Raw genomic sequence first — 15,506 nt, forward strand, 5'->3', positions numbered from 1 at the left:
GATATCTTTTATTAGACCAACTAAATATTTAGTTGGTCTAATAAAAGATATCACAGCTACCCAAAGAACCTTGCCTGCCTGTGTCCTTAGATGAACACAACTACAACCAACAACCCTAAATATTACACTGCATTGGTAGAGGTTAACTCCATTTGTAGACATGCTTCAAGAACCAGTGACATAATCTAGCTGTGAAAAAGACAGACATGATTCAATGTTGTACTAGGCAAGGTCTTTCCTTGAGGGGGAGGGAGGGGACGTATTAATGCCATTATCTAAGATACTGGTGAGACTTTATCTGGAGTGCTGCCTGTAGTTCTTGCCACTCATGATCAAGAAACAGGAACTCATACTAGAATAGGAGCAGCGATGTACAGACCCAGGAAGAGGGAGAGGGTAGAAGAATTTGGCCTGCTTCATCTTGTCTAAGGAAGGCTGCTGGGGGTATATTATTGTTCTTGAGAAATAGGTCAGGGGGTGAACCTGAAGAAGGAGGATGAGCTCTTCAAGTTAAAAGACAGTGCTGACGCCAGAACAGATGTGTATAAACTGGCCAGAAACACTTTAAAGCTGGAAAGTCTACACAGATTTCTAGTCTCCAGAAGGCTAAGTTTCTAAAACAGTAATATTATTATTACTATTTGCTATTAGAGTGGGACATAATAAACCTAACTAATTTTAGTAAAGAGCTTGGTCAGTTCAGGAAAGGGATTCTATGGTATGGTTGCTTGAGAGAGTAAGAGACTTGAGTTAAGGATCCAGGAAGCTCCTTCCAGTGCTATGTTTTATACAAATTTGGGGGATTCATGTGCCTAAATATTTTTTAAAACATGGTTCTGAGGTCTCCTGAATTCTGTAGGAGCTAGGCAACATAAGTGCCTTTAAAAATCTGACCCTTAGATTTTACAAGTGCCCATTTTTAATGTAACTAGTCTCTCTGCATATGTTCCAATACATTTTATCCCATACCATACTTGCCATCTTCGCTTTTTTGTGTTTTTAACCATGTACTGCTTCTTTGTGCGATTTGACTTGTCAGAGAGCAACACAGGTTCTGGACCCAATTCCACCCTCCCCCCTACCCCCAATACTACTGGTTTCCTTCCTAAGACAAAATGGAACAAGGAATTAGCTCAAATGGACAGAAGGGAAAGAGCTCAGGACACACCATCAACCAATGGTTGATTTCACACTTCTCTCATCTTCCACAGGTTCACACCCTGTTGTGAGTAAATTATGCTAGGATATGCTGTGCTAGGATAGGAAAGCATGGTATAATACAAGCATTCATCTAGCTTAGTATGATGTGTCCATGAAATTCTCACAAAAGATAATTTAGCAATAAGATAGCTATACAAAATCCATTCCTGCTTATCCCAGAGAATGTGTTTAAGAGTATTGTTTATACATAAACAGAGACATAGGATAAATATACATGATCTATTTATTAAAAAGTCATAAGCTGTTGTAGATTCTTATGTTCATAATATATACTGAATGTTAGCAATTCTATATGCTGCTGGAAATCAATCTCTCTATGGGGAAAAACATACTTACTTCATATTTAGGGTGACCATACATCCTGTTTTTTGCAAAGATAGTCTTCCTCCCCGAAATTTTCTCTCACCTTACTCTCTGGCATGTTCAGTTGATACCACAGCTTGCAGACAGCTAAGAAAGTCCAAGAGCACATATGCATGGGTGGAATGAGCTACAAGATGCTGGAAGTGGTCCCATTTTGACAATTTGGAAATATGGTCACTCTGCCTGCTGTAAAATTCTTGAATACTTTCCAGATGCACAATATTTAATATTTCAGCTCTGCTTTACTGAAGTTTGCAGTGCATTATTGTATGATTTTGACAGGATAGGACATGAAATTGTACAGAATTCTTCATGAAAACAGCATAAATATAGACATGTCAGAGAGACAAACCTGTTTCTTGCCTAGTTGTGTGGTACAGAGAATCTAACCCAGAGTCTCAAGCAGTGGAGAGTAGCCAATAATACACCAGATGAACATCAAGTTGGTCATACAAGCTCAGACCATGGATTCATATAGCTTGTATTTTGCCCCCAGAAGTAGGTAGAAACAGCTTCTCCAGAGAAAAGTGAACGTCTGTATAATAGAACAGTCCATTGTGAGATGATGGACTATAGAGAAGGGAATTTCCTTCCTGACCTCTACAGTCAATTAGCTTCCTCCCTAAAGCATGGAGTTTAATAACCCATATCATTATATTTTCTTGCATAGCTAGAGTGCTAATGTTATTAATATTAAATTCAATTGCAGTGTTGAGTTGAAGAATTGCTCTCCAAGAGCCACAACATATTCAGCTCCTGGAATGACGTTGTCCACAGTCCAGTGATGGGATTTGCTAATGGATTATGCCCTATGTCTGTATGTACCTGGAAGAAAAAACAAATCAAAGTAATTTTGCATGAGATGGAATTGTCTGTAGGTGTCCAGGGATCACTAGGTGAAAATTCTGTGAGTGCCCTGTAAAGTTTCAAAGCAGTGTAGGGAGGTTTATTCCTATTAATAGCAATTACAAATGGGGGAAAAGAATTTCCATTTCTTTAAGGGTTACTTGGTTCAGAAAGCAGCAATATAGCATGCAGGTCTAAATTATCCTTTCCATTCACCACAAAGGGTAGCATTCTGGACCATTCCCAGTCTTCTAATTATCCAGATTTGATGTCTCCAAGTCATTTTTGGTGCTTGCAGGTCTAGAGGTCTTCTATTGCTCAATAAACATCAACAAAATTAGGGAGAGCTCCCATGTCCCCCAAATAATCTAGGTGCTGTAGCACTCTCCTGGGATGCCAAAGATCTTGAATTCCCTTTACACAGAGGACAGTTGAAGCTGGGTCACTTGGACTTTCCTATACAGTACTATAGCCACCCCACCACAGGTCAACTGTCCTCCAGCCATATCCTGGGGCACCATTTGAAGCTGCCCTCTGGGTCACACCCAAGACAGAGGTCTGTAGTGTAGTGGTAAATGTTATAATTTAGAGACATTCCCTTCATTCAAAGATTACAGGGGTTAGGAGTTGAATGACAGTCCCTCAGTTAGAGTAGTGAGTTAGAGAGACAAAAGGGTCTGCAGATTTGCCTGCTGCTCCACATCTAAGGTCTACTGTTTTGTTCTTTCTATGTATGTATGCCCATGTTTATTGAACCCAGTGATCACTACATGTAGGACATAGATGGACCCAGGAGGAAGGGAGTAGAAACAAAGGGGTGCAGTTCAGAAAAGTGGCTGCTGGCCTAGAAGGGTGGGCACCCTAGTTAGCTGAGACTATGCCTCCTGGTTAGACAGAAGTTTCCCCCTGTATTGCCCCCTATCCATTTTTTCTAATAGCTATTAGTGGCTCAGCTTCAAAAGGAATGCCTGGGAAGGGAATGAAAAGTAGCTGACCTGCTGTGTCATGGTGAGGGTACTGTGCTGGTTTGTAAAAGAGGCCCTGATTCAAGTCCCTTCTGGGTGACGGTGGGACATGGAGCTCTCCAGCATCTCAGGTGAGTGCCCCAGTCACTAAGCTATAAGGGGGAAAAAAGAGGGATACATGCAAGCATCTTTCCCATTCTGAGTCTAATGCTAATACCAGGTTATGCATGACTCCATTTTCAGGCACCTAAGTTTGCCATATATCCACACAGGGATTCGTGTAGGGCTGTGGCACCACTGTGCATGCTTAGTTGGTGCTCTCCGGAAGCTACACATCCCATAGCAGAATACCTCTGGACATACAGGTACCAAAAATGCCCCATACAGCAAGTTCCAGACATGCAGGCACATGCCATTTGTGGCACCACAGACCTCTTCATGGTGCCAGAAACCACCTGCATTGCACATTAAACCATACACAGCACTGCTAATTTGCAGTGCCAGGCCAAAATTTTCTATGTGGATTTCCCCGTAGGAAAAAAACCCAAAACAACAACAACAAAAAGCCAGAAGAAAAATGCAGTGCAAAGCACACCCAAGTGGTGTGCACTGAAACAAACAGAGAGAAGGGGGAGCAGGCAGCCCTGGGCTCTGTGTGCTTTCTGGCTAGTCAGGGCATCATGTGCCTTGAGATGGGGTAGCAGGCAGCACTGGGGTAGCAGGCTGTTCCCCTGTCTGTATGCCTCTGGGCTCCGTGACTGGCTGGGGTGCAATGTGCTTCCCACTGAGGCACATGGAAATGGGAGCAGGCATCCTGTGCCCCAGCCAACCCCCCACTCTGCAGTACATGGAGCAGCAGGACAACACATCCCATTGCAAAGCACACAGGCAGGGGTGTGCACTGTGGCACAAGATAGTAGTGGCACAAATTTGTGCCATTATTTGTGGTGCTGCAAATGCACCCCCTAGACATGTGGATAGGACCCAAATGTCCACATTCAGATGCTAATAGTCACCTAGAAATGAAATAGAAGGGCACCCAAAATGTTTTCCTGGTCTGGAGAGAAGAAGCAGAAGTTTTCCACATCATGTCAGCTCAAATGAATGGAATTGTTCTGGATATGTTTTGATTTAGTGGCAGCTACTGTAGGTGGACATATATTGTAACAAGTACAGCTGTGAGACATACTAGTAATTGAATCTGAATCCAGACAGAACTCCCTAGAGTCAGGTTGAGAGACAAACCTGAAGCTTAGGCTGGGTTTGCTAAAAGACTGTTTAAGGTTTACAAAAACATCCTGTGAGCCCCAGGCAAGATTGAAACATACTGGGCTGATTCATTCTCTTCCCCCTTTCCCACCCACCTGCCCAGTCCCCAGCTAAAAAGACATGGAGATGATGGATAAGCTTGCCTCTGGATTTTCTTGATGTGCAGCAGATACATGTGAACAAAAAGGCATAACAACATTCAAAGGCTGCTGAAAAGCAACCCTCACGAGGTTTGTTCATTCTTGGCAATGACCTGAATATTGTTTCCCCTTTCGTCAAGTTGGAGCTAAAATGCATATGATTATACAGGGCTTCTATTTGCATAAGAAATTGGTGACAGGAAGTCAGGGTGTTGGTTCAATATAATGTGTTAATTTACCAAATTATTGGCTAGTCCTTTTTCCTTGAACAGCAGCAGGAACAAACCGTGTACAGGGGACTTCTTTTCCAGAAATCCTGGATATAGTAGTTAGGCCAAGAAGCAGCTGCCTTTTTGTCTCTACTTCTCTTCATGAACCCACAGTGACTTCTACTGCTTTTGTGGTCCAAGCTTCTTAAAATGTTTATTGCCCAGCCTTGCTGCAATCCCTGGATTTGAAACTTGGAAAAAAAAATCTAGTTTATCCACGTGGGCTCCAGAGGTGAAACTGGGCCAGTAACCCCCAGTATTCCACGTTGACACTCTGGGTGGTTGCCTGCATTCCACCTAAACTTTTTCCCCCCCTCTTCCATTTATTTCAGTGGCCCATAATGAATGATCTATATTTCACTCTTTCAAAAAACCAATGTATAGCATCATGCATACCTTGATATGGAAGCAGATTATAAGCCATGGCACGGTCCTCTGAAAATTCTTCTGTGTAGTAAGTTGATAATACAACAGAGCTGCTTCTCCCCTATTTGTTATGACTAATCTTCTTTGGATAAAACAGTCTGCTATTACCCCTGGCTTGGTTCATCAGAAAGCTGCTAGGAACTGAGCACCATTTTCTACCCATTTTATAACCACACTTGAACATTATCTCATCGAGTCAGAGTAAAATTGATTGCATTGGCTAAAGTTTCCAGAAATCTCACCAAAACCACCAAACATACCTTATGGATTGAAAGGTATTGGATTCATGCTAGTGAGTTCATGCTGGTTCCATTGTTCTTCACGTGGCCTGCCTTTGGAAGGAACCACTCCAGGCAGTGGAAATGCCTCAGATCCCTACTACGAGAGTCCCTCTGCAGTAAATTTTCTGGCAGGTTTCAGAAACCCCATCGTTCTTTTCCTTATGCAGAGGGACTGTCCTTGCATGAAGAGGGAGAAGGGAAAAATTACTGAGACACTACAGGGTTCCCTCAAAAAAATCCCACCCTGGAATTGGAACCTACTTCCCATTTTTATCCAATCTGAAGCAGATCTACATTTTAATTTACAAACATAAGTTAGAAATCAGGAGTCTTCTAGTATGAGGACAGCAAGCTTTTTACCTCTGCAGGTCAATCCTCAAGGAGAGTTCTTGCTACCTGGTGGCTATTTGTATTGTTACCAGACAAGCGTCTAGGTTAAAAGAACACAACTTCAGTGTGGAACTAAAATGTAAAGATGATAAGAATGTAATGTTTAGGAAACAACAACAAAATGGAGGTGGGCCACATTTTTAACCCTATTCTTGTAATTTCCCCAAAACATGAACCTACCTGCAAAAAGACCAGCTCAACAAAAAATCTATAGAAACACTATTCAGTTTGAAGGCAAAATTCATTTTAAAATTACAGTAAAACTTATCTGGTAAGTACTTTCCTAAAGTCAATATTAAATACTTTAAGTTCCCTATGAGGCTGAATTTACAACCCAAGTCAGTACAACAAAGTTATAAATCTGAAAAGCAAATCATACCAAGCTTATAAATCATGTCTGCATTTGAAATAATAGGTAGATTGCTATTCAAAACCATGTGCCTTTCAGCTTCTCCCTGTTTTTGATAACAGCCAATATCTGTTTGCTGGCATTACATCCTAAACAGAGCTGAAGACCATCTGACAAGGTAGTGTTTTGGGCAGAACTCTTAGAAAAAACAAAGCCAGATTTGCACAGTGTGGAAATCTGATGTTTTATGCTTCCACTGCTCAGCAGGGTGTCTTGTGCAGGCTCAAGTGAGTTACTACCTAGTTCAGTCTCTGTTTCATCAGCACTGCTAGTTACAGAAGTTCCAGGGTTATTTATGATCTTTCCCTAGTAGTACCACACATTTGAAGTCTTAAAGTAGGTTTTCTTTGCCAGGACCTGGAGGGATGTCCCTTTCCTTAATTTTCAACATCGACACACATAGAAAGAGGGACAGATAGGTTTGCAGATGACAGCCAGGAGACTGAGTATCAGGAGATGCTATCCAAGCAATTTAGGACAGACCTAGAGACAGTAAATTTGTGTATATACTGCATCTGGTCTGAGTATTTGTCAGTCTTCAAAGAAACATGACGGAAAAATGGCATGCATTTAGCTGTCTCTCAAAACAAAATGTCCAAACCACCCTTTTCTCACTTATTTCTTTTTTCCCCTTGTACTGACAGTTTGTTATATCCTAATAAAACAAACTCTTAAAAAAAAGTAAGAAAACAGAATATGATCCAAGGATGTGAAACCAGTGCAAACACTTTTTTGACATTGTAGTATTATAGAAGGGAAGATGGAATATATGACCTTTATAGTGTCAGTCATTTTTTAAACTTAATTGGAAAAAAAAAAAATCTCAGAATAGCTCTGGAGGAGCTCTAGAGGAGAATTCTTACCGAGCATTTTACGATTACACTTCTAGTATGAGGTCTAGGAAATTGATGCATCCCAAGAAAGAGGGCGCGAGTGAAGGAGAATTTACAGATACGTACTGCTGTAGGCATCATACACATATTATACACTCATATTAATCTTTTCAAGTGACATGAAATTGTATTCAAACTGTTTTGTAATCATAGTACTATAGTTCAATGATCAGTAAATACTCTGGGAAATGTTCCTTGCAGTGCTGAAGTGCTGAATGGGCTTCTGAAAGAATTCCAAAATAAGTGTAAAGGGTAACACAAACAAACAGAAATGAATCCAGGGCTACTGTGACACACCAAGGGTATAATGTTGGATAATAGAGACCCAGTCCTGCTTTCAGTGAAGTCAGTAGTAAAGTTCTTATCACCTCTCAGGAAGTTGGGTGGTAGACTCTTAATTACAGTGGACAAAGTTCTCAAAACAGGTACAAGCTAAATATGTGAACTTCCTGGGCTGTTTCTAAGGCTGCACAGCAATGTGTAGTCTTCTGTTGTGGCTCATGCCAAGCCGTGATTTCATTCTCAACATTTGTCATTCAGAAAATTAAATGAAGCCATAACCTTATATGCTTATACTATTAAACATATTTGTCATATGTTGTCTGAAATGTATGTTTCAGGCTTTCCATTTTAAGAAACATCTCAACATGAATGTATCCTTCCTATCAGCAATTAAATGCTTATTTAGTCATATAAGAATACTATAGTAAAAGTCCTGTTATCTGGCATCCCATGGGAATGGGGGGTGCTGGATAACAAAATATGCTGGTTAATTCTCAACCGCCACTTCTCCCGCCATGTCTGGGGCATCCCTCCGCCCCTCCCATGGCATCGCTGTCCATCCCATAGGCCCTGTGGGCCCCGCAGGACAGGGAGGTGGGCCCCAAGCAGCCTGTTATGCCCCCAGGCTGTGGGGGCTCAGCAGCGCAGGCTGCTTTGCCCCGGCTGTGGGAGCTCAGAGAAACTGGAAGTGCTGCAGTGGGCACTTCCAGTTTCGTTTTATCTTACAAGCCAGTTTGTAGAGCATGCCAGCTTGTAAGATGCCAGATAGCGCAGCTCTTACTATATATTTTTCCCTATTGGTGTATGCATATTAAAAACAAACCTAATTGAATTCCATGGGCCAGATCCTATCCCACTAGTTGGGCACATAAGTGGACTTAGGCACCTGTGCGTAATTCTGTTTTCACCCTGAAAAACTGTTCATATGAAAGATAGGTGGGTTCTTATCCTCCTCACTGCTTTTTTGTGACCCAGTGTTAGGGTTAAAATGATGGTTTGTTACAAAAGTGGATGCATTGCTGGGTTTTCAGGGACTCAAACAGAGTAGAACAGAGTTATGGTTAGGTGCTTAAATCCACTTACTTGTCCAATAGGTAGAAGAGAATCTGACCCGTTGTAACTAAAATAACTACATTACTCCATTAAGCATTCCCATTTTACTATAGACATGGGGCAGTGTGAAAAAGTTGTTTATAACAGTTTTTAGCATTAGGATTGCAATGGGATGAATAGATTGCTTTTTGCAACTAAAGTGTTGGGGGGAAAAAGATAACAGCAGAGATTTTATGAGAGTAGGTTGGCTTTACTGCTGGGCTATAGATCAGAGAAAAAAAGCAAAGTAGACTTTGTCCCCCACCCCAATCCTAGGAATTGCAAATTTTGGATTTAAAAGGCTGGAAACCTCAAAATGGAGGGTGAACTTAAGGGGAAGGAAGGCGTTGCGGAGAGACATGAAAAAACCTCTGCCACCACAACTGCATAAATCATAGCAGTGCTACAGTTACCGTGCTACAGAAGTTGTGGCTTCCCCAGTGTGTTGCACCCAATGGGCACATTCACACATGCAGGTAACATGTGCCTGCAGCAGCTCAAATAGGAGCAGCAAAAATTTGAGCCAAGGATTTTTGCCTCGGTGCACGCGCCTGGACATGCATTTTGGTATGAGGCAAGTTGTGCCACTTCAGGCAAAATAACACTACCCAGCTTCTCCTAGATCTACATCCAGGGGGAGATAGAGCCTGGGGCTAGCACCTGTGCTGGCCCCAGCAGTTTAAAAAACTGCTCTGGCAAGTTGCTCAGGGCCACTTGCTCTCAGGAGCTTCTGGGGCAACACTCTGACTCTTTTTTTTCATTAGTTAACCCTAAGAGTTTACTTGTACCACTCATTTATTAGTCCCACACAGGTTTACTAGTTAGCCAGGTGGGCCTTAGGGCTCATGGTATGAGTGTTACAAATAGATAGGAGCCTCTGGGGCCCAGCCAATTGGTATTTGGGGACACTACTTCTTGTGCCAGCTGGACTCCTGAAGCAGCCCTGAGAGTCCCCTGCACCCCCTACCAATTGCAGCAGTCTGGCAGTGGGGGCTGCTGCCTGGCTATGACAGCATGTGGCCCCAAGTCTGTGCACCTTCCAGCCCAGATAGGAACCGCACATCTGCATCAGAGGCATCTCCACCAGCGTGCTACAGCACTGGGGCAGGGGGCAGCCATACAGGCACTCTGACTACCAGAGTGTCTCTTTGGAGAACCCAAGCCTCCAGTTGCCTCAAGGCATGATCCTGGACTGTGCCCTGCCCAACTTTTTTTCTGCAGGATTTTTTGTTTTGTTTTGGGTTTTTTTGATACCTGGATATCTAGGTATCAAATTTTAAGCCCATGCTGCAAATATGCAGTGCAGGGAACATTTTTTAGTGCCCAGCATGCCTCTTGCCATGCCTCAAATGGCTTAGAGTTGTGGCAAGAGGCACATGAGGGCTCCTCTGGACACACCCCATGTATTGGGTGCCTGGCTGCATTGTGATGCCTCTGCCATAGACTTTGAGCGAGTATCAGCAAATCATTGGCTGTTGTATTAAGACTTAAGCACAGCCCTGAGTACTGGCTGATGTGTGAATGTCACTGCCCTGTGAGATGCATTCTGATTCAGGAATACATCTCCTAGCTCCTAATACCCTAATGCTGGGGTTTTTAATCTTTTTTAGTAAGTATACCCCTGGTGGCCAGATGCGGAGTCGGGTGGAGGGGTGGCAGCGTGCAAGCTTCTTTCCCCACCTCCCCGCATCTAGCCAGCCAGGTGGCACCTGCCTGGTCCACAGAGGGACACTGCTGCCCTTCCTCCCCTCCAGCCCTGCTCCTGGGAAGAGAATGTGTGGGATGGTGGGTGATGGCTCTCCATCCCCACCTACCCACACTTACCCCCTAGGGCCCTCTCAGTACCTGTGGAGATACACATACCCTCGGTTCACAACCCCTGCCCTAATACAAACATGGCACATCTACACGAGATGCTAGAAGCACAGTAGACTAATTCTACTGTGCGTTAGTGTAGCAGGCAAAAACCCCATATTAATGCACTAATGTGCAGTAGAATTTGTCTACTACTCATTAGTGTCACCTAAAATGTGTGTTATTACAGGTACTGAATTAAATGCACAGTAACCACTGTGCATTAATGCATGTGTAGACAGGGTAGAACAAGATGCACTTAGCAACTCAAGAGGTAGAATAGGATCTGTTATATCTGAGGTAACAGAATAGCAATATAAACAACTGGACTGGGCATAAAAATAAAAAAACATCCAATAGGCTCCTCAAAGAGATGATGCTGTGAAAGTTTAAAGCTATAGGAATTTATGCTGAAAGAAATTGTTCAAGGTACAGGGTCACACCGGGACAAGTTGCTGCCATTTTTCTTATTTATAGCGAAAGTGTCACTTGACCAGGCCTCAACAGGCTTTTCTCCATTTGAACTTCTCTGTAGCTGATAACTGTAGGACTCTGTAAATATGATACAAGAAATATGGGAAGATAAGGCCAAACATACAGGGGGTAAAAGAAGGTACCGGGTAATGTGGGGCCTGTGCAAAACACACTAGGAAATCTGGTCATCGCACCAGACAGCAAAGCCAACCTATTTAACAATTCCTTTGCTTCCACTGATCTGAGCAGGGACCGGGTCACCCCCCATACCGGGACCCCCATACGACCCAGGGGAGGCACACCAAGGCCCAGGGTCAGTGAGGACCTGGTCAGGGAACTTCTGGAGGGACTGGACGTATTTAATTAGCTGGTCCTGATGATCTCCACCCCAGAATGGTGAGGAAATTAGCAGAGGTCATTCCAGGACGCCTGGCATAGCTTTACAAGCACTCATGGTGCTCTGGTGTGGTGCCAGAGGACTGGAAAAGGGCCAATGTGGTTCCCATTTTCAAAAGAGGGAGGAAGGAGGACCCAGGAAACTATAGACCAGTTAGTCTTACCTAGGACCTGGATAAGCTTTTTGAGAGAATTATCCTGGTGCATGTCCGTGACGGGTCAGCAGGGGAGATTATGCTTGGGGCAAGCAACATGGGTTCACTAGAGGCAGGTCCTGTCAGACCAACTTCACGGCCTTCTATGACAAGGTCACAAAATCTTTAGATGCAGGGGTAGCAGTGGACATAGTCTTTCTGGACTTTAGGAAGGCCTTTGACACGGCCTCTCACCCCATTCTCATTAAAAAGCTAGGAGACTGTGGCATCAACACCTACACAGTCAAATGGGTCACTAACTGGCAGGAGGGCTGCACCCAGAGGGTGGTGGTGGATGGGTCTTATTCGACCTGGAGGGATGTGGGCAGTGGGGTTCTCATCTACTACTACACCTGCGTCCAAGGATTTTGTGACCTGGTCATAGAAGTCCACCATGTTGGTCTGACAGAACCTGCCTCTAATGAACCCATGTTGGTTGCCCCTAAGCCCCTGCACAGGGCTTGGTCCTTGGGCCTACACTGTTCAACATCTTCATCAGGGACTTGGACGAGGGGGTAAAAAGCAGCCTGTTCAAATTTGCTGATGACACTAAGATGTGTGTGTGTGTGGGGGGGAGGATGTAGGCACGTTAGAAGGAAGGAATAGGCTACAATCAGACCTAGGCAAGTTACAGGGATGGGCAGACAAGAATAGGATGGGATTCAACACTGACAAGTGCAAGGTGATGCACCTGGGGAGGAAGAACCAGCACCATACCTACAGGCTGGGGAACTCCCTTCTTGTCAGTGCAGAGGCAGAAAAGGATCTTGGAGTCATCATTGATGCCAAGATGAACATGGGCCGGCAGTGTGGGCAACCACACATTGTCATGCATTCACAGATGCATCTCATGCAGGTCCAGGGAGGTGATACTCCCCTTCTATGCAGCACTGGTCAGGCTGCAACTGGAGTACCGCATCCAGTTCTGGGCACCACACTTCAAGAGGGATGTGGACAACATGGAGAGGGTCCAGAGGAGAGCCACTCACAGGGTCAGGGGCATCAGGGCAGGCTGTACAAGGAGAGCCTCAGGGATCTGAACCTGTTCAGTCTCTACAAGAGAAGGCTGAAGAGAGATCTAGTGGCCTGTTACAAACTAGTCAGAGGGGACCAGCAGGCATTGCGGGAGTCCCTGTTCCCCCAAGCACTACAAGGAGTGACTAGAAATAAAGGTCACAAGCTGGCAGAGGGTAGATTTAGGCTAGACATCAGGAGGCGCTACTTCACTGTCAGGGTAGCTAGGAGCTGGAACCAACTTCCAAGGGAAGTAGTGCTGGCTCCTACCCTGGGGTCTTTAAGAAGAGGCTAGACGAACACCTTGCCGGGGTCTTTTGATCCCAGTACTCTTTTCTGCCATGGCAGGGGGTCGGACTTGATGATCTGCTCAGGTCCCTTCTGACTCTACCAACTATGAAACTAGAGGATTTGGATAGTTATATTTTTCAGAACTCAGGTTTCATAGTAGCAGTCATTTTTTTAGCCATTAACTTTGGAGGAATTTTACTGTAAGAAAGATGGGGGGTGGGGAGGACAGAGTCACATTCAAAACTCACTGGCATGTGTGAGTAGAATGTTGTTTCCATGAGAAACTAAGGTTGCATATACACATTTAAATGATCTGGGAGAATTCTCCTGGGTTTGTTTTCCTGGTAGAAAAGCTTATCTGGAGATGCCTGAACAGACATTTGGATGCTGATCTCCTGAAGAGCAGAGAGCTTGCAATGCTGATGCTGTACAACCAGGGGGGAACCTGTGCAAACATCTTGGAATACTTACAGGCTCCCTCAGTCTGCCTGCAGCAGCGAACAGGAGCCCTGATTGACTGGGATAATGAAGAACTGGGATGCTAGAGGACTGCTGTAGCTTTCCTCAGAAGATAATGTTATAGATATTCACTCTGCCATAAAACAAACTGCCCCAGGAGGGATTTAACCCTAGTTGTTCCTGGGTTAGTTTCTCCTAGAGTGGCCACTTTTGGTCTGGGGGAAATAACCTGAATATCCGTAGAATCACAGTTTCTTCTGGGAGAGCAACAACTCTCCCAGAAGAAACTGAATGTCTGTACATGGCCTAAGGATTGTCTGGTCATAAAAATTGGCAGTAGGTATCCTTACGTAAAGTATTATCTGTATGGTAAACCCTTCATCCTTGAAACACACCATAAAGGTGTCCTGTGGCTACAGAATATGACAGATCCAAATTCCAGGATAATCATGTAGTATTTGTGCACTTCAGGTATATGACTTCACCATAAAAATAATGCAGACAGATTTATTAGTAGACTGCTTGCCTTGATTAATTCTAAAAGGAAAAGTGAGAGAAAATGTAAGAGTGAGCTCTCACATAACAAAGAAATCCCAAGGAACTGGTTCCAATTAACATTAATCTTCCTAGATACACTGCTAGGACGAAGAAGGGTCTGAGACCTATACTAGCCAACCCTGTGTAATTCTAGGGGAGAATGTAAGACAATATAATTAAAGGCCAGGATGATGCATTATCAAGGACAAAACTGTACTGAAGAGAAACAGGAAGAGAAATAAACGTCTTAGAAAACAGGTACTGTGTTTGGAGAGAGCAGGCTACAGGCTGGGGCCTCCCTAACTTTTGACTTTATAAAGAGATAAAAGAGTTTATGAGGAATGGGCCTGGAAGAAGGGGTGCATATGATAAATTACATAATACTCACCTCTTCTCTAAATCGACTCAGGTCTCCCTCCCCCCCAGCTCTCCACGGTGTTCATCATGGGTGGCACAACTCAGCACTGTAATGATAATAAGAACTTCAGGGTAGAAATCCAAATTGTCTCACTGTGCTGTATGGGAAGAACAAAAGTTGGCAATGTAGTAAAAATTGGACTACGTAGCCAAGGAGGCAAGGGCAGCGACCTATGTTTTTATATAATTTAAATTACAAATTAAGTAAAGAGCTTAAGTTTAATTAAATGTGTTCAGTATTCTATTTGGTGCAAGCCTTGCAGATATTGCAAACCCTACAGTACATTAAAAGCTTTGCTTTAATTTGTACCATTGTAAGATGCTGGCAATATTTAATTTAAAATAAAGAATGCTTTTCCCCACTATAAACTGGAGACCCAGTACTTATTGCTCTCAGATGTAGCAATATAAAAATATTTTTTTAAATGAGTTTAATGGGGGGGGATGTAACCTCCCTTCTTTGAACTATTTGGATGGTTTTGTTTACAACAGTCCACTGTTTGTCACATTGATAGGAAATCCATTTGTAATCATCCAAATTTGCCAATGCATACAGCAAACCTCTACCAAGAAGTGTTTTGAGACAGATAATCAAAGCAAGAACTTGCAATTAGAGAGAAAATTAAGTATAAATTTAAATTAAAGAAATGACAGAATGTGATTAAGAAACAGGTGGTGCACCTGGTGGAAAGGATATCAATAATGAAAGTAAAACACAGGAAAGAACTGGGGGGTGAGAAAGGGAAGTATCTGCTATGGTTAACAGTGTCTGCTGTCGGGTACACCAAAATACACCACCTGTTGAATCTCAGCATTTGGAAGAAGTCATAGTAAATGAAAAAATAGTGTTCTCCAAGATGAGTATTTCTATAGCAGTAAGACAGAAGCATTTGGGGGTCATTTCTTCACTTGCAAAAAGAGGAAAAAAAAATCCAAACATGAATATGGAAAATGAGTTATAGTGAAATAGTGATGTGTTTCATAGTTAGTAGGGTCGGAAGGGACCTGAGCAGATCATCAAGTC

This window comes from Crocodylus porosus, unplaced genomic scaffold (genome assembly GCF_001723895.1).
Source record: "Crocodylus porosus isolate Cpor-Errol unplaced genomic scaffold, CroPor_comp1, whole genome shotgun sequence".
Classification (NCBI taxonomy): Eukaryota; Metazoa; Chordata; order Crocodylia; family Crocodylidae; genus Crocodylus; species Crocodylus porosus.